Raw genomic sequence first — 20016 nt, forward strand, 5'->3', positions numbered from 1 at the left:
TACCAAGCCCTTGGAGCTTGTTTGAGACCATAGAGAGCCTTTTTCAATCGGCATACAAGATTTGGATCATTTCCAAGAATGAACCCATCTGGCTGTTCAATGTACACTTCTTCTTCCAAGTCTCCATTCAGAAAGGCTGATTTCACGTCCATTTGGAATACTTTGAAGTTTTGAAAACTTGAGAGAGCAAGGAACATTCGGATGGCCTCAAGTCTTGCAACAGGAGCAAAAGTTTCTTCAAAGTCTATTCCTTCTTGCTGCGCATACCCTTTACAAACAAGTCTGGCTTTGTTTCTAATTACTTCTCCATTTTCATTCAATTTATTTTTGAAGACCCATTTTGTTCCGATAACATTCTTATCCTTTGGTCTAGGAACCAGCTCCCAAGTGTTGTTCTTTTCGATTTGCTCAAGTTCTTCATCCATTGCTTTCACCCAACATTCATCTTTGCATGCTTCTTTCACATTTTGTGGTTCAGTAGAGGAGAGTAATGCCAAATAGCTTGAGGCTTCTGCAACTGTTCTTCTTGTTTGTACACCTGCTTCTTTCTGCCCCACAATCTGAGATTCTGGATGATTCTTCTGAACATATCTGGATGGAGTTTTCTCTTCTATTCTTGTCTGCTCCTCTGGTTCTTCTTGAAGTTCTCCTTGGGGTTCTTCTTCTTCATTATTCTGTCTTTGAGGGTAGCCTTCATCTTCTTCTATATCTTCATGATGTACTTGCCTAGGAATATATCCCTTCTCATCAACCACTACATCAATGCTGTCAACAATTCTGCCAAGTCTTTTATTGTAGCATTTGTATGCTTTGCTATGTGGAGAATAGCCAAGAAGAATGCCTTCATCTGCTCTAGGTTAAAGTTTGCCAAGCTGCTCATCAGTATTCTTGATATAGCATTTGCTCCCAAAGATTTTGAAGTGCTTTACCGAAGGAGTTTTACCACTCCAGAGCTCATGAGGAGTTTGAGTGCTGTTCACCCGGACATTTGTCTTGTTGAGAATAATAACTGCAGCATGTGCAGCTTCACCCCAGAAAGTTGCGGGAGTTCCTGATTCATCAAGCATAGCACGAGCCATTTGTTGGATTGTTCTGTTCATTCTTTCAACAACTCCATTTTGCTGAGGAGTTCTAGCTGTAGAGAATTCTCTCCTTATCCCATGTTCATCACAGAAATCGAAAAATTCATTTGAAGTAAATTCCCCACCTCTGTCGGATCTGAGGCACTTAATTTTGTGACCTGATTCATTTTCAACCAAGGCTTTGAAGGATTTGAATTTTTCGAATGCTTCATCTTTGTGCTTCATAAGTCCTAACCAGACAAACCTGGAGAAATCGTCAATAAATAATATCAAGTATTCCTCTCCTCTAGGTGTTCTTTTCCTGAATGGACCACATGTATCTGTATGTACTAGCTCAAGAGGCATGCTAGCTGATCCTTCTTTCTCTGGAAAGTTAGTCCTGGTTTGTTTTCCAAACTGACATGATCTGCATATGGTGTTGTCAGGAATTTTGATATCTGGAAGATTGCGAACTGCCTGATATTTGCATGCTTTCCTTATTTGTGAGAAGCTTAGATGTCCCAACCTTCGATGCCATAACCAGTGCTCTTCATCCTTGCTTAGATAGCATTGTTGTTGTCCTTCTTCAAATATGTACAGATTATTTGGAGTTCTTTTGCCTTTGAGTACTGTTTTACCTGTATCAAGATCACGAACAAGACATCCATTCGATCTGAAAATAACCTCGGTTTTTTGATCACACATCTGGCTAACACTTAGTAGATTATGCTTCAATCCATCAACATACAAAACATTTCCAGCCTTGACCTTTTCTTTTAAAGGAGCAATACCTTTTCCTTTTATAGTTGCAGGAGTATCATTTCCAAAAGAAACTTTCTTTCCCTTTTCTAAAGTAGAATAAGATTCAAGTATTTCTTTGTCACCTGTCATATGTTTCGAACATCCACTGTCAATGTACCATAGATTTTCCTGTCCTTCTGCATAAAATGCTATCCCACATCTTTCTGTTTGAGGTTCCTTTATTCTCCATGTTTTGGTGCTTGTGGCTTGTTCCTTTTTCTCCTGAAACCTGCTCCTGCATTCAGAATCTTCATGACCAAAATTATTGCAAATAGAACATTCAACTTCATTTTCAAGAGCCGAAAAGTTGTTATAGGTCCTTTTTGTAATCCCTGTCATACTTCTTTGTTTTTGAGCTTCCCTAGTCATGATTGTTTTATATGCAACACATTGAGCTGCTTTGTGACCAAAGTTATGGCAAGAAAAGCATTGTCCATTGAAGAAGCTTCTGCGGTTATTGAATCTACCAGCCAACTGATTGTAATTTCTATTTTCATCTATTCTTGGACCAAACTGAGAAGATTTTACCTGTGGCTGGTTGTAGCTTTTGTTCACCCTTAAGATGGATTGTCCCTGATAGTTTCTATTTGTAATTCGTCCCTGCTTTACCTGATTATCTTCATTGTTCTTCTGCTCATTTCTTCTTGCTGCATCAAGATAACTTTTTGAGGTGGATGCTTGAGAGATTTCTCCATTATAGCCCAAACCTGTCTTGTTTAGAGGAGACCGCTGCACATTGATAATCTCATCCAAAGTTTCAGATCCTTTGACAAACTTAAGATTAATAGCTTTTGTTTTCTCAATTTCTTTTCTGAGACCAACAATTTCACCTTCTAGTTTTTCAAGATGTTTTTCCTTTTCATCAATTTGAAATTGCAGAGTATCAATGATCACATTCTTTTCTTCTATACATCTCTTGAGTCTAGTAATTTCATCATAGAGATTATCCACATCTACAGCATCCTCATAATCATCATCTTCAAATGCCATTAACAACTTATATTTATTACCTTGTTCATCTTCATCACTGTTTGATAAGCCATCACTATCTTCATGGGTGTAGTAGCTTTTCTTATTTGCACTTTGTTTCTTGTTCCATCTAGCAGGTTCCTTTCCTTTATCCTTATAAGGACATTTTGCAGCATAATGACCTACTCTTCCACAAGCAAAGCATTTGAAAGGTAGCTTACCTCTGAACCTTCCAGAGCCCCTTTGAAGATTTCTGACAAAATTTGATTCTTCTTCCTCTTCTTCTGGAACATGGCTTGCTTCATAGTAATCTTCTTTGCCTGATGCCTTAAAAGCAGCTTCCCTTCTGTCTGATGGACCTCCCTTTCTCATTTCATAAGCAGTTAGTATTCCATGTAGCTGAGACATAGTGAGAACACGGAGATTTTCCTTTTCTTCTATTGCAGATACTTTAGATTCAAACTTGGGGGATAATGATCTTAGAATCTTTTGAACTACTATAGCCTCTTTTATTTCTTCACCCAAATTTTTCATACAATTAACAATCTCATCTACCCGAAGAAAATAATTAGCCACACTTTCATCATTATACATCTTGAGAGTCTCATATTGAATCCTGAGAGTTTGAAGTTTAGCTTGTTTTACCTGTTCATCTCCTTCATAGCTCGTGACCATTTTGTCCCATATCTCTTTTGCTGATTTGAAGTGCATTACCTTCATGAATTCTGTTTGGGATATACTTCCTAATAGAGTATTGACTGCTTTTGCATTTGTTTCATACTTCTTTTTCTCAGCTGGATCTGTAGGAGTAGCTGAAGGAAAAGCATAGCCTGTTTCTACAATGTCCCAAACTTCTGTACCAAGAGATTGAAGATATGCAGTAACTCTTACCTTCCAATAATTGAAGTTTGTCCCATCAAAAATCGGTGGCCTGATTGATGCTTCTCTCTCGTAGTTGCTCATGATGAACGATCTACCTTCAAGCGATCAAGATTCTCTGAAGGACCTGCTCTGATACCAATTGTTGGAAATAATACTGAGAGGGGGGGTGAATCAGTATTATCTAGCAATTTAATAAATCTTCCTTATTTGATCTTTGAATTATTTTAGCATGTCAGTACCATAAAATAATGAGCATGAAAAACAGATAGTCACACCAAAGAACACAAGATGTAAGGTGGAAACCCAATGTGGGTGAAAACCACCTGCTGCAATATGTCTCTATCTTCTTTCAATTTAGAAACTTCTTTTACAATGATTTTGTACTGGTGCAGTCCTTTACCAGTACGCAGGCTGCAACCTGCAGAGAGCTACAACTCTCTCTCTCTCTCTTTTCCAGTCTACTCCTGGAAGGGAGCTACAACCCCCTACTTCTTTTCATAAAGCATCAGATGATCAACAAGTACATAACAGATATAGATCACTACAGATATCAGATCAGCAATAACAGAACTAACCCAGAACACCTTATCAACAGAGAAATTCAATCAACAGAACATCTTAAAACAGAGACGCAGTTTTTCTTTCTGTGGCCTGCGACCAGACGCCGTTAACCTTCTGCTACTCTGCGTCCACACGCAGATATCCTTCTGCTCCGCTGCGTGCCCACGCACTGTTCCTTTGACTGCTCTGCGTTCTGTTGCTTCAGGGACGCACCCAAAGATACTATTACGCCACGTCTTTCGCTACAGAGACGCACCTGAAAACACTATCGCGCCGCGTCCTTCTGCTTCAGAGACGCACCTGAACCTTGATCGCCCTGCGTCCTCACGCAGGTCTCTCTCTACTGTACTGCGTCTCGGCGCACTTGCCCTTTACAGTACCTGCGTCCCGGCGCACTTTCCCTTCACTGAACCTGCGACCCTTCAGATATAAATGATATGAAGACTTCAGGACAGACCCAAACAGTCAGATCTACAGATCTGATCATGCGCCATAGAGATCACAGTCCATTAGAAGATTCGCCCTCTTAGATCTGGACTAGATCTCACCAAATAAGATATTCAACCCAAGACAATTGCTCAATCCAAATGAACTCCTTTGCTTTATATAGGCAAGCTCCTCCCCAAAACATGGAACAATACCACGAGCCGACACCATAGAAACACAAAACCGTCGGCTAGATACCACACAAGAAACCCCCACGTGCTTTTCTCTGTCTTGAAATGTGTGCACTGGGTGGACGCACCCCCTGAACGGCCGGCCGGCGTCCCTGGACGCGGTTTCTGCATGGTATACCTGCGGAGACGCACTTTCTGAACCGATTGCCTGCGTCCTTCTTAATTTTCAACAAACTGAGAGCCTTACCACTGGAGTTGCCATCAAGTACAACATCTGTAACATACAGTCATACCAGAAAACATAATGCCAACAATATAATCATCTTACTTATTTAAGAGACATGATATATTTAATTAATTAAATTGAAGTAAAACATATTAATTTAACTATATGCAAAACAATAATCATATTTGGAAGCAAAAAAAGAAGCAACAATGGCATCCAAATTGGAAGCCACACTAGAAGCAAAACGGGAAGCAAAACTAGAAGCAAAGCTGGAAGTAAAATTGGAAGCCAAATTGGACGCCAATCCTGGTGCTTACCTTGGTCCTATTCCTGACACTTAGAAGCAAAAAAAGAAGCAACAATGGAAGCCAAATTGGAAGCCACACTAGAAGAAAAATTGGAAGCAAAACTGGATGCAAAATTGGAAGAAAAATTGGAAGCCACACTAGAAGCAAAACGAGAAGCAAAATTGGAAGCCAAACCAGAAGCCAAATTGGAAGCAAATCCTAGTGCTATTGCCGACTCTATTGCCGACGCTCTTTTGGGCACGATTCCCTGCATTATTTCTGACGTTATGCCTGGCACTATTTTCAATGTTATTTTCAGATATATTCCTGGTGTTGATTCTTGCGCTATTTCGGGTGCTATTTTTCTGGTTAATTGTATGAGGTATTTTTGATGTTATTTCTGATGCTAAATCTGTCTTTATGATAAACATTCCCGATTGTGCCCATTTTTTTCGTGCTGGAAAAGGTGTCCAATTTGTGAACTGAAATACATTAAATTCCGGTGCTATTTTATGTGCTATTTTCCTATTTTGTTGTAGTGACACACCTTTTGTCGTATTGGCTCACTTGGGGCTATCACAAATCTCTGAACATATTTTGAGGGTGCAATTTCACTAGCAGAGTTTCTAGGTAGGTGAATAAATAGGTGGCAACCTCAAAATAGATTTTCAACTTAATATTCTTGAAGTATTAATGAATGGATTTTCAATAATATTTTGTTGGTCTCATTTTGACACACAAAAGATCAAATAGCGACTTTCACAAAATTAAGTCACTTACCACTATCAAACTAGCCTTTAACATTGGATCTTCTTTGTTAAATTTGAGGGCATTATTGATGTCAAATCAAACTTTCAATTGCTATTTGAAATGTGCTAATCAAGGCATTCCAAACAATCTGCCCTATGTCTCAATATTGCAACCACCCAATTTTCTCCCAATCTATAATTGTTATTATGACTTAGTGTTGTTGTAAATCGTGACATAGACACTTTGGTTACTTTTTAGTTATTAGGGATAATTTTTTTAATTATGTAATTATATTTTATTAAGTAATGAAAAATCACTAACCAACTCACTAAAGCGTGGAGAACTAGTACTAACCATGATACCATGAGAAGAAATCAATGAGGGGGTTGGGAAATCACCTTGCCTATTAAGAAAATAGGCATACCAAAAAAAATGTATTGCTAAAAGGACAAATTTTGAATTTGAAATTATTTCACTCCTTCCCAGTTCCAAAAAATCAGTTATTGAAGGGAGTTGGGTGGTTGGGCAACCAACTACCCACAATTATGGAAGCATGGAGATGGAGTGGGTAACTAAAAATGGTAAGAGGAGGCTACAACTAGTACCTATCTCGAGTTCTATGATTTGACCCATTAAATCCTTTGTTATAGGCCAAAAAATATGGGTCTTTCTTGGTTGGAATAGGGGAATGCATATGGGGGTCGAATGACAAGTTTTTTGAGTGTAGAGAGGGTATTTAGGGCCTAGGAAGTGCAAGAGAAGAATGAAAGAGAGCAGGGAACAACCACAAGTGAAAAACAAGTTGTTTTGTGAGTGGGTTTTCTATTCATAATTTATGACAAACAAAGCTTCTTAGGGAAACCAAAATTCACACCCAAATGATGCTTAATCCAATTGGAGACCATAATTGAGTGTTTTGGCATGTTGAACTCATATTTGACTACTAATTTTGGGCAAGAAAACTCCAACCCAAGCTAGGGAAAAAATGGGTTGAAAATTCCATGTTGGCTGGGTTGAAGAGTAAACTTTGAGAGGGGAGGTCATTAAGGATTGCATTGGAGAAGGGACTCCCTTATGCCACTACAACCAACTAGGAAGGCATCTAGAAGTTTTTTAGAAATCCTTGCCCATTGGATAGAGGGTGATTGCCATTACTTGTTTGTGAAGGAGATTCACTTTCACAGGAGAAAAAATTCTTGAGAAATTGAGTTTTCCCTTGGTGGTATCATACCTTGGCTTGGGGGTGGCCATTTGTAGGCATAACAAGTCTAGTTGAACCTATGGTTGAATGGAAAGGCACACAACTTTATTTAGTTGTTGGAAGCTCGTTTTATAAAAGTCAATGGACTTGTGCCTAATTTAGTGTTTTTTAATTGTGTATGTATCTAGTTAATTATTTGACATGATGTTACTGGTGGTGCATAAGTTTTAATAAAAATTATATGCCATAATTGAATAAATTGGGAGCCAAGATATTGGGTTGATTCATTGGGTTCATAGATGAATTCTAAGTCTTATAGGAAGACTAAATGGTTTGTATTGTTTGCAAAAAAATTACGGGGTAATGAAGCATTTTCATTAATTCACACAATATCCCTAACAACTTTGTTATGAGGATTAGCTGAGGCTCTTGAGGTTGTGGGAGCATGGTAATGCTCCTCAATCACCGTTAGATTGTCATAGTTCTTCCTAAAACACTTTTCTATAGCTCGATGTAATTATGGGGAGGAGATTCACAACCTTGTATTCTCAGGGGGCTGGCCTTGGGCACGAATATTTGAAGGCCAAGGTGTGATGGGTTACATTCCCATTCAATATATATGGGTAACACATGAACATGTGCATATAGATATCTCTTTATTGCAATGATGTACAATGGTGTCAATCACTTATTGTCCACTCAATTTATATGGGTAACACATGAACATATGCATATGCAATGATGTACACTCGTGTCAATCACCTATTGTGTGGGATGCCACCCCCCCGCCCCTCTCTCTCTCATATTGCCCTTTTTGTCAATGTCATGGTGCCAACAACAAGGCCACTATTGCTTTCGTTCCACTCTATGCATTTGAGTTTACTTGAATAATGATGGGGACATAATGTATCCAAATGGATGTGATTTAGGCTTTCATTACTTCATATATTGTTGCAGTGATATAAGAGGTTTTTAATGTTGTTCACAATTATATTATATTTATTCTAATGTTATAAGAGTATGAGAAACTCTCAACCACTCTAAATCGAACCCACAACATAAGGGTGAAATAGTCATTGTGAGTTAGTTCATCCCATTGTGGAATGTTGATCTGAAATGGATCATTATATTGTTTGTCATCCATCTCGATGCATTTGTAGTGGAAAAAAAGGAGGAATTAGCTCACGAGACCATTTTTACCGGCAGGACCTAGTTTGGCAAAACGAGGTCTAAAACCTTCCGGGAGAATTTTGAGGCATCAAATGATGTTTTTGGTGATCTGGATCTTGGGGGGAGAGACCCCCAAGATTTGAAAAAATGAAATGCTAGAAGAAAATAGGAGAACACACAATAACAAAACCACAAAGAAACTTTTTTTTACTAAAACAAATAATAACTGTAAAGACTACATTGTGACGGACAATATGTCCTTTTACAAAATGTGACTTGTTACTTAAAACCTTTTTTGGTTACAATACCACAAGTAAATTCCATGGGTGGGTAAATATAATGGTTGAATGAATACCATGGGCTGATGTGACTTACAATACCATGGGAAAATACCATGGGTGGATGCCACTTACAATACCATGGGTAAATTCCTTGGGTGGATGAATACCATGGGTAGATTCCATTTTCCATTCAGATCATTCCTCCCTCCTTAATAAGCAATGGTCCCCATTGCATGAAATCCCTCCTGAGAAGCCTTTGTTGAATATGAAGAGCCACTGACGAGAAGGGTTTTGTGTGGTTAACCCATAACCGTGATGAAAGAAGATTCAATGATAGAGATACACTGTAATTCTTGTGACCAACTGTGATACTGACAGTGGGCGGCCTAGAAAATGGACTTCGATAAAGTGTGGATTTGTGGATGACCCATAACCATGACAAATGAAGATCCGAGGACAGAGGTACCCTGTAATGCTTGTGACCAATTTTGATACTAACAATGTGCGACCTAGCAAATGGAATTTGATGAATTGTGGGTTTGTGGATTACCCATAAACATGAAAAAAGAAGATATGGGGATAGAGATACTCTATAATTCTTGTGACCAACTGTGATACTAACAGTGTGCGGCCTAGCAAATGGACTTCGATGACAAGGATTTTGTGCAGTTGACCCATAACCGTGATGCTAACTATTGATGAAGTAGCAGGTGCCTACATATCTTGGAGTGGGAGGGCACATCTCCAAAGAACCCAAGCCGGATGCTGCTATGCTAAAACTAATGAATGTGAAGCAGGTGCCTACTAAAGTGGGGTGGGAGGGCACATCTCCGAAGGGAACCCACTCCGAATGTTGCTCCAGATTTAAAATGGGCATAACTCATTCAATATAACTCGAAATCCTTATTATAACCTATGTTTGGAAATAGAATGTCCATTCTGAATCTTCCCATGTGTTTGAAATCCCTACCTGGCCACTTTGGAAACTCATATTCGTGCTGCAACTGTCCTGCCGTCACAAAAGTTCTGAAAAAAATAGTTGATTTTAAATCAGCTATATCTCCCACATTCAGACTCCGATTTGGCCGATTTGTTTTTTGAATTTGGGTTATTTTTTGCAAGGAATCCAAATCCATTATTGTTTTTATAAATTTTGCACCAAAAGTTTCATATCTGATATGCAAGCTCGTCGCCCAAAAAAAACTTCTTGCAAAAAAATGTAAAAATAAATGTCTTCCCGTTTTTCCCAAGAAAGTGCTTTGTGGAGGTCATAGCACATGCATGAAGTTTGGTGAAGATATACGCAAAAAAAATGAAACTGAAATATACGTCAAACTCTCATTCCCATGGAGTCGTAACCTGGATTTGATACCACTGATCCGGATCTTGGGAGGAGAACACACAATAACAAAACCACAAAGAATTTTTTTTATTAAAAAAAATAATAATTGTAAAGACTACATTGTGATAAACAATTTGTCCTTTTACAAAATGTAACTTGTTACTTATATCCTTTTTTTGTTACAATACCACAGGTAAATTCCATGGGTGGGTAAATATAATGAGTGAATGAACACCATGGGTTGATTTGGCTTACATTACCATGGGAAAATACCATGGGTGAATGAATACCATGGGTGGATGCCACTTACAATACCATGGGTAAATTCCATGGGTGGATGAATACCATGGGTAGATTCCATTTTCCATTTGGATAATTTGGGGGTAAAACGTTGTCGCTTAAATGCAATCCTTTTCATGCTATTTTATACACATAAAGTTTTCCAACGGTGCAAGAATCGTGTCAATCAGAGTCTGTATGCAAAATTTATGCCACTCAGAAGTTGACCTTCTTGTTTTCACACCTATAGTTCGGGAGGATGCCATGTCAGCTCCCATTATTCATGGAAAAGGGGCTAGCCAGGTGTTTGTGATGTAAAAGACTCTAGAAGAGTCTATTTTGTAACTCTACTTAAGAGTTGATGTAGTCAAACCTAACCACTAGTAGGCTATCAGGCTATGTTATAACTGTGCCACTAGGAGGAAGAGGCATTCCATTATTTCGAGAAAATTTTGTTCCATAGATGAGAAAAGAAAGCTAGGAGAGATAGGAGGTAGATCACACAGAGAGGATTTGTGCACTGTAGTAGCCCACGTGCCACAGACAAACTTCTTTGTATCTGCAACCATATTTCTAGATAGAGAAAGAGAGCGAAGCGACCTCACCTTCCAGCTAGGTTTTCTCCTGGAACGGTTTCCCAAAGAGCATATATTGTGTATTATGTGTGTGTGAGCTTATTTTATCGTTCTCTACTTTTCTGCTTGATTTAATTTTTCTAAATTAAGCTAAATTCTATTACTAAAAAATATAGTACACTAAGGCTTTAGCCTGTGCATGTCCATGCCTGAGTGTGGGGCAAAAATAGCAAAACAGAGTCTGGATTGCCAATGATGGGAAACCAGTCTGAATCAAAAATAAGATTACCAGTATTATCGTGCTACCCACACAAGGGAAACCAACAATTACGCATAGTTTTTAATCAGTTTTTTAGAGAAAAACAAAAAGTCTACCAAATAACCAAATAACAGCAAGTTTTCTTGAAAGCCCCGTAAAAGAAACCAAAAAGCATAATTCCCATAACCTAAGAATAGTAGACACGTGGCAGGTTGTGTGGCCAATCAGGTGCATTGCGGAGACGACGGGTGTTCCTCAACAACGAAGCACCTGTAATCCTCCATATCGTCATCTGCCTTCTTCGAAGCCTTCGTGTCGTCTGCTTGCTTCGTCGGTTGTTCCTCCACGATAAAACAATGGTAAGGATCCATGTATTCTTCGTCATGCTGGTCCTGGTCCATCTCCTTCCCAGTTTGCTTCATCTCTGCACAGTGAGTGCTCTTCTTGACCATGGCTGGCTCTGCTCTGGTGTGGCAACCACCATCTGTGGCTTGCTCCTCCTCGTGGGAGGTGATGGAATGTGAGCTCCCCGCGACTCTAGCTGGCGTCGTTCTGGAATGGCATCCACCCTCTGTAGCTTGCTCCTCCTCATGAAAGGTAATGGAGATGGTGGCGGTAATGATGGGCTTGTTGAGGGAGCAGCGGTAGAGGAATTGGGATGAGAGGAGGGGTGGCTGTGGAGTGGAGGGAATTCCGCTGGGTGGCAAAGTAGGGGGCATTAGATGGAGGAGAAGAGGTCATGAGCAGCCTATACCACTACGAGTGTTTGGGTAGTGACCCATAGTTAGATGAGCCGAAGAGGAGGTGGTTTCATAGGTCGGAGGAGGAGGGGACCGAGTCATTCTTCCTCTGCTTCCACCACTGCGACTACGCATTCTATGGCATGTTCTCGGCATGTTGACACTATGAGTATGAGAATTTTTGCAAGGATAAGGCTCAGAGTGATGAGAAGGCTCAACAGGTTCAGCGGCTGGCTCAGAGGAGGGATTAGCTGCAGAGGTCGAGTGGAAGATGAAATTGCAGACTAGGCTTTGAGTAAAGTGGATTCCTGGGCCTAGATCAGTGCAACAAAGGACGCTGCAGTGCCTCCCCATAGCAGTGCGAGAGCTAGGTGCTGCGGTTGCCTGAGGGCATAATCATTGCAGAGGCAAGGGATAAGAGACAGGAGCGATGGAGCTAGTATCCCCAGAGGTCATCCTTGCGCGGAGCCAAGGCGGGAAGTTGCAGGCTGACTGATGACGGTTCTTGATTAGAGTACCTGATCATGTTCAACTTCTATGTTCGGCCACCTTGTTGTTCTCTCTCTTGACGTGAATGAAGGTCGTGGCTCTTCTATTTTTCATCCATTGCTCTATTAGTTCGAGCTGAGCTGCTAGTCTCCAACTGGTAGCGACTCTCGAAGCCGGGGTTCCCATTTGTATTTGGGTAACCATGTGTATAAGGATTTGGGAGTCCCCTTCTATTATTATAGGATGAAAGTTATGTTGATGCGCTAGATTCATACCTTGCCATAATCCTTCTAGTTCTGTTGAATTATTCATGTCCCATCCAATTGAACCAAAGTATACTAGTAGAGGTTGGCCTTTTTGATCTCTGAATATTCCGCCATGTCCTGCTTTGCCTGGGTTGCCTTTTGAGGCCCCATCAAAGTTTAGTTTGATCACATTTGTTGGAGGGGGATTCCAATGTGAGGGCTGCTTGTTGATAATGGTTGCTTTGTTGTGATCATTTTGAACCTGTTGGATTCTTAATTGCCAGTTGTCCCATATACTCTGTTCCTGTGCCTGAGTGGGGAAGTCCTCTGCATTCCACTATCGGAGTGCCAGGGTTTCTTGAATGTTCTGACATAAATTGTTCCAAATGATCTCCAATGGAGTGCTTTGATTTTTGAAAATTCTTTTGTTTCTTTCCTTCCAAATTGTCCAGAAAAGGAAGCCCGGGAGGATTTTCCATAGAGCGTTTAAAAGCTTGCTATTATAGGGAGCAGGGGCCCAGTTGTGAATGGTGCTTTTGATATCCCCCGAAATTCTGCAAGGTCACTGACACCTGAAGGTGAGTTTTTCCCATAATTGGTTGGCCATGTGGCAAGAATCCATGAGATGCTGAATAGTTTCTCCTTGTTTCTTGCAGTTAGGACAATATGAGGGTCCCTGGAATCCTCTTTTAATTAGATTGTCCCAAGTGAGAATTCTTTGATGATAAAGCAGCCAAGTGAAGGTAGAGACTTTGGGCCATATTCCAGTAGTCCAGAGACGAGTCCAAGCGGGATCTGCTGGTTCCTGTGTTTGGAGCATCAACTTATATGCTTCTTTTGTTGTATAAATTCCCCTTGGAGTGTAACCCCATCTCAAAACATCTTTTTCATTTGTACATCTGATTTTCTTGCTGGTGAGTTCCTTGTGTAAATCTTTATAGTAGTCTTCAGTTTCATGATGTATTATCTGTTCAGTTGGTTTCCATTGCCTGAAGCCTTGATTGAAATCTTGAGTCCAGTGCTGTGAGACATGGTCAGTTTGGTTGATGTTATTGCCATCAAGATTTGGAGGAGGAAGGACTTCTAAAATTTTTGGCCGCTGTTGCCAAGAATCCACCCAAACGCGCAGTTCGGCCATCACGTATCTCCCAGAAGCTATGCTGTTGTATTAACTCTTTATGCTGTTTTACTGCATTCCAGATTAGAGATCCTGTGTCTGTAGTGGTGATTCTGATCAGTTCTTCCTGCAGACGATTATTCACATATTTTGCAGTCCATAGTTGGGCCCATGGCTTATGTGGGCTTGATACCCAATGCCACCATATTCGTGCTCCCATCAAAGTATTACTGTGTTGAGGGTCTCGCAGTCCTAGACCCCCTTGCTTTTTGGGTGTGCATACTGTTGCCCACTTTACTAGTGCCCATTTATGGTTTTTCCCTATGGAGCCCCATAAAAAGTTGCATTGCAAATATTTGATCTTTTTGAGTGCCCATTTTGGCGCTGCAAGAACTGAGAAGAGATAGAGAGGCATAGATTGTAAAACCGCCTTTATCAAAATAAGCCTGCTTGCCATGTTGAGAGTTCTGTAGGTCCAAGACGATAAGTGACTTTCAATTTTCTCAATGAGTTGGTTCTAGGAGGCATGCTTTAAGGTCGAATCTATCAGTGGAGCACCCAAGTATTTAGATGGAAGTTTAGCTTGCAAGAAGCCTATGATTCTGGCAATTATTCTTTGGGTGGCAGGAGGAGTATGGAAAAAAAAGATTTGAGATTTAGCAGTATTAATGGTGGTTCCTGAGGCCATGGAGAAGGTGTCTAGCAGAGCTTTGAAAGCATGGGCTTCGCGAACAGAGGGATGTCCGAACAACATATTGTCATCCACAAATTGTTGATGAGTGATGGCAGAGGTTCCATGGGCAGAGATGCCTCTGAGGTGTGGGAGTGAACAACATGCTTTATAAGGCGACCCAAACCTTCTGCCATAAGAATAAAAAGGAAGGGGCATAAAGGGTCACCTTGACGAATTCCTCGGGATGGGAAGTAGGGTTTGGAGGGGAATCCATTAACTAAGATAGAGAAGAAGGGGGATGATATGAGATTCATAATCCATCTGATCCAGGTCGGGCTAAAGCCGAAGGCAGTAAGAAATTGTTTTATATAAGTCCAGCTTAATTTGTCGAAAGCTTTAGAAAGATCGATTTTAAGAAGCATACCTGCTTGTTTGTTGCTCTTTAAGGAATGAATAATTTCATGAGTCAAGATGATGCCATCCAAGATTTGACGACCTTCAACATAGCCTGATTGTTCTGGCAAAATGAGGAGAGGGAGTAGCGGTTTGAGGCGGTTGGAAATGACTTTCGAAATGATTTTGTATATGACATTGCACAGAGCGATGGGCCTGAACTTCTCCGGAGTACTCGGCTGATCTTCTTTGGGAATGAGAGCTATGAATGTTGCATTGAGAGAAGGAAGTAGCCAATGCATAGATCTTGATTCTTCTACCACCTTCCATACTTCCTCTTTGATTAGATCCAAAAAGTGATGGTAGAAGTTAGAGGTGAAGCCATCAGGTCCCGGAGCCTTCCCATCTTTCAGTTGAGTTGAAGCTGATTCTACTTCCATCATAGTTACCGGTCACAACAAGAGTTGATTGTGATCTTCTGTTATAATTCTTGGAATATGCTGGAGTATTTTGTTTATAACAGGCTGTCTACTTGTAGGTGGCTCTTGATGTACCATTTTGAAGTGATTAGTGAGCTCTCTCTCAATGTCTTCATGTTTCTCCTTTCGTTTTCCCTGTGGATTTTGAAGATGCGCAATGGTATTATTCATTCTTCTTTGGATGGTTGTGTGGTGAAATAATTTGGTGTTTCTTTCCCCTTCTTTTAGCCATTTGATTCTTGATTTTTGTTTCCAGAGTATTTCCTCTTGTTTCCTTGTTTCTTCTAGTTGCTTGAGAAGAGCTTGTTCTTGACTTACTAATGCTTTGGTTCTACCGTCTGTAATGATCTTCTACTGTAGCTCTGCCATACTTTGCTAGAGCATTTTTTGACCTTGAAATATATTGCCAAAGATGGTATGATTCCAGTGCTTGATTTGCTTTAACCTTTGTTGGAATTTATACATAGCTGAAACTTTAGAGGGAGTAAAGTTATCCCAAGCAGATTTGACTGTATTTTTGAAATCAGGGTGGGTGAGCCAAAAAGTTTCAAATCTGAATGGTTTCCTGTTTGAGTGTCCAGGTCTCATCCATTGAAGGGAAATGGGCCAGTGATCTGAGCCTGTGATGGGTAGTATTGAGGCAGTGATGTCACCTCCCAAATGTACTGAGTTATCTGAGATGAGGAATCTGTCCAGCTTAGAGGTGATTTGTTGAGAGCCTGACCTTTTATTGTTCCACGTAAAAAGACCATTATCAAATGGTAAATCAATTAGCCAGTTATTTTGTATGTATTATTTTTCACTATCCAACTTCCTTCTGCCTCCTTTTTTTTCCTCCAGCCGAGTGATCATATTGAAGTCACCTCCTGTGATCCAGAGTGGATGGTTTCTTGTGGAGTTGAGAGTTTCCAACGATTTTAGCAGCACATTCTTTTGCATAGAATCTTGAGGGAAGTATACATTTGTCAAATGACCATGTATATTGGTTCCTATGACGTGAAAAGTGGCCTAGATGAGATGATGAGAGGCATGAAAGTCTGTGAGGGAGATGTTTTGTGTATTCCAGGCTATAGCAAGCCCTCCCGAAGCTCCAGTTGCATCTACCGTGACAGTTTGGCATCCTAGCCAGGCTCTGGATAAAATAGAATCTAATGTACTAGTGTTACATTTTGTTTCCTGCATGAAGAGAATATGTGGTTTTTCATGCTGTATCATGTTTTTTATCATCCTGTATTTCCTGGGACTATTGAGTCCTCGTACATTCCATGAGATGAGCTTCATGGTTGACCAGTTGGTAAGGATCTATAATATTTAGTCAGCTTGGAGCACCTGCTGGACTCCACTAGCATTTCCCTAATGAAAATGGTGTGTTGTAAGTATGTCTTTCTTCCCATTTTCTTTCCATATTTGGTGATGTGTTTCCCATCCCAACTGCTTCCTTGTTGTATGCCTTGGGTTCTGTGCTGGTGAACCCTTGAGAGTACCACTTCCAGATTTTCGAGCTGCCTGTCCGGTATTTTGTCGAACTCTTTCTTTTTGCAAGCTTGTTCTAGACTGAAGATGTCTAGGTCTCCTAGATCAAAGCTCTCAGGTTCTTCTTCCATGTGACTGTGTTGACTACTTTCAGCCATTTGGTGGTTTGTTTTGAGAGGGTCTGTCAAAATGTTGTCAATGTCCATTCCTTTTGCGGACCATAGGGCTTTGTTGTCATCTTGAAGGGGGATAGGTTGAGAAGCTGTTGGTTGCTGATCTGAGTTAGTCTCCGAGGATGGTTGACTAACATCATTGGGAGTAGGTACAATGAATGGTTTGGTGGATGGCACAAAAGTTGTCTTAATTAATTTGGAATGGTCTGATTCTGGCATATCTGGGTTTGATAGAAGGTCAAAACTGTTGCTGGTGGATGGAGCAGCAGAGGATGGCATTGCGTTTTTTGGTCCGTTAGGGGGTTTTTTGTTATGCTTCTTTCTATTGGAAACTTTAGTGAACCCTTCAGAGTCAGATTTTTCCACATGGTCTGTAGGTTTAGGAGAGGCATTTAGTGGACAGTCACGGAATAAATGTCCATGGGCGTGGCATTTCCTGCATCTAAAGGGCACATGTTCATAATCTATGGATTGAATCCATTCAAAGTCATCATGAAGGAGACTTACCGAATCCGTAAGTGCTTTTCCTAGTCGCATGTAAACGCAGATGCGAGCATATGATGTGTACCGGTGGAGCTTTGTTTCCTCTGCAATCTTTATAAACTCTCCTAGCCCGTTGCCTATAGCTTTGAGTGATTCTTCATCCCAGTATTCCAGAGGTAAGGAGTACATACGAATCCAGACTGGTGCCTAGCTGAAGTCTTCCTTGTCTGGAGTGAATCTTTCTATCCAATCTCGTAGATATAGACCCACGACATTGAAGAAATAGGGTCCTCCATCTAGGATGCGATTTCTGTCTTCAATACAGTTGAAGATGGTCGTGAAAAATCCTTTGGGGCCTAGCTGTAGGGTAACATGCCCCTTGGGCTTCCATTTTGAGGCTATCCATCCTTGCAGGGCCTTCTTAGTTGGCCAGTAGCCTATGAATTTACCGATAAGCGCATGGTCTTTCATATATTGGATTTGTGCATTGATTCTATGGCTGGGTAGATCAATCTTGGGGTGTTCCGCTGCAATGGGCTTGCAAGTGGAAGATGTTGCCTTCTTTGGTTCTTCAGGTACCACAGAGGTGTTCTCTTTTCCATTGTTCAGATCTACCGTTTCATTCTCTTCCTGCTGCTGCACAGGTTGGACCGGTGGCTGTTCTGCGCTCCCAGTTGGGGGCTGTTCATTTTCGTCCCCATGAGGCCATTTTCCAATGTTGCAGCCTGTAGGGGGAGGCCCTATGGCCTCCCCCATCTGAAGGTTCATTGATTGTTTCTGTCAAGTCAGCTAGACCCGCGCTGGCCGTGATACTGCTTGATTATGAGAGTCTGCTACCTCTGTAGCTATGCCATGGAAGGGTTTGTCAGAAACCCTCGTCCACCATTTTCCAGAGCTCCAGCTGAATCTTCATTAAAATTAACGTTAGTTTGATTTAATTTTACATGCATGCACTAATTACATTAAATTTTATAGATCTAGAAATTAAATAAAGTTGTAATAGTGTAGAATCTCAGATTTTTTTAATATAATATTATCATATTTGTTGTGACGAACCGACCAGTAGAATATCCACGACAGTTTACGGATCAAATGTGCAGTTGAGTTATCCTTTCTAATTTGACCTTGCATTGTACCTCTACCATAAATTAATCTAATACGATACTCTAACACGATTCCATAATGACTAAAACTATGTCAGGGCATGGTGTTATTGAGGAAATGATAACTTAATGTGTTGAAGTCCTCCATGTTGCTAGCAAGATCACTAATGATGTGATACCTCGATGGAAAGTATACTGATTAGGCAATACAGATCCTATCACCAAGAATCGTCTTTTTTGAGAAATGTAGATATTAACGCACATAAATCCACTTAATGAGTGGTAAGTGAAACTCTGTCTTTAACAACCCTTTTTGTTGCACCCTATGTAAATGTCACAATATGAAATTGTTATGTAAATTTAATTGAAAATTCAATTGATGATTGAGCTAAAGGAGAGGACATGGATTAAGAGTTCATGGGAAAAAAGGTTGCTTGTGATGTGTTAAAATCAAGCCACACCCACCAAATTTACTTCTATTAGCTATCATCCTGACAGATTTAAGAGCCTACAAAGATAGGCAATAAAGTTTTGGTATGGAAGTTTGAGTGGATGATGGTGCCCATTTTTTCCCTTCCTCATTGTACATGATGGAGAGAGGACGATTGTCTAGATGGTAAGGGAATTCAACATGAAATCAAGGAAAAGAGAATAAAAGAGAGAAAAACAAGAGCACAAGAGGAGGATGAGGAAAAAAAAAGAACAGAGGAGAACAAAACAATATGCAACTGGAAGAAAGTTCTAAAGAGGAAAATGTTTGAGTAGTTGTGGAAGAAAGACATCCTTAAGCTAGTTCTCTATGGTTGCGGATTGTATTTCATGTGATTGCGTGGAGGCTTGGATCATGTGTCTATGTCTGATTTGCTAGTGGGAGGCTCAATGGAGAATTAAGTCACTTAGTGCTTGTTAAGTAAGCTAATAAGCCACTAATTGGATAAGATGATAAACCACTTAGTGTTTGTTGAATGAGATGATAAACCACTTGGGTGCTTGTTGGAAGGTTGGTAAACCACTCTAAACGTAAGTTGAGCCACTCTAGTGCTTGCTAAAAAGAGCTAATAAACCACTAAGTGCTTGTTGAGGAAGTTGATAATCTAACACTCCCTCCCACCCCCTTGTTTTTCTCTAGGTTGTGGGAGGTGTTGCTTTATGAATTAACTTGACCTCCAAGGTATGTTATGAAGATGGGGCTACAAAAATCCTCTTTTAAAAACTTCTTTAAATCTCAAAACAAATAGCACCATCTCATTCAACTCATGAGAGCTTTTCAATAATTATAAATTTTATCTTAATCCAACTCTCGAATTGAAAGTTATGCCTTCCTGAAGTTTGACCAATTAGATAAGGCCACATCAACATTGGATTGCCACATGGTAACCACATGTTT

At 40.3% G+C, this 20016-nt stretch overlaps 1 pseudogene; it reads right to left on the reverse strand.

Annotated features, from left to right (window-relative positions):
- The window catches only part of LOC149167493 (phosphatidylinositol/phosphatidylcholine transfer protein SFH6-like), a 62560-nt pseudogene extending 50847 nt beyond the window's left edge, over positions 1 to 11713 (reverse strand).
- Between the last annotated feature and the right edge of the window lie 8303 nt (positions 11714 to 20016).

Source organism: Pinus tabuliformis, chromosome 5_1 (genome assembly GCF_031772625.1).
Source record: "Pinus tabuliformis cultivar Carrire ecotype Pingquan chromosome 5_1, CPIR1, whole genome shotgun sequence".
NCBI classification, from domain to species: Eukaryota; Viridiplantae; Streptophyta; class Pinopsida; order Pinales; family Pinaceae; genus Pinus; species Pinus tabuliformis.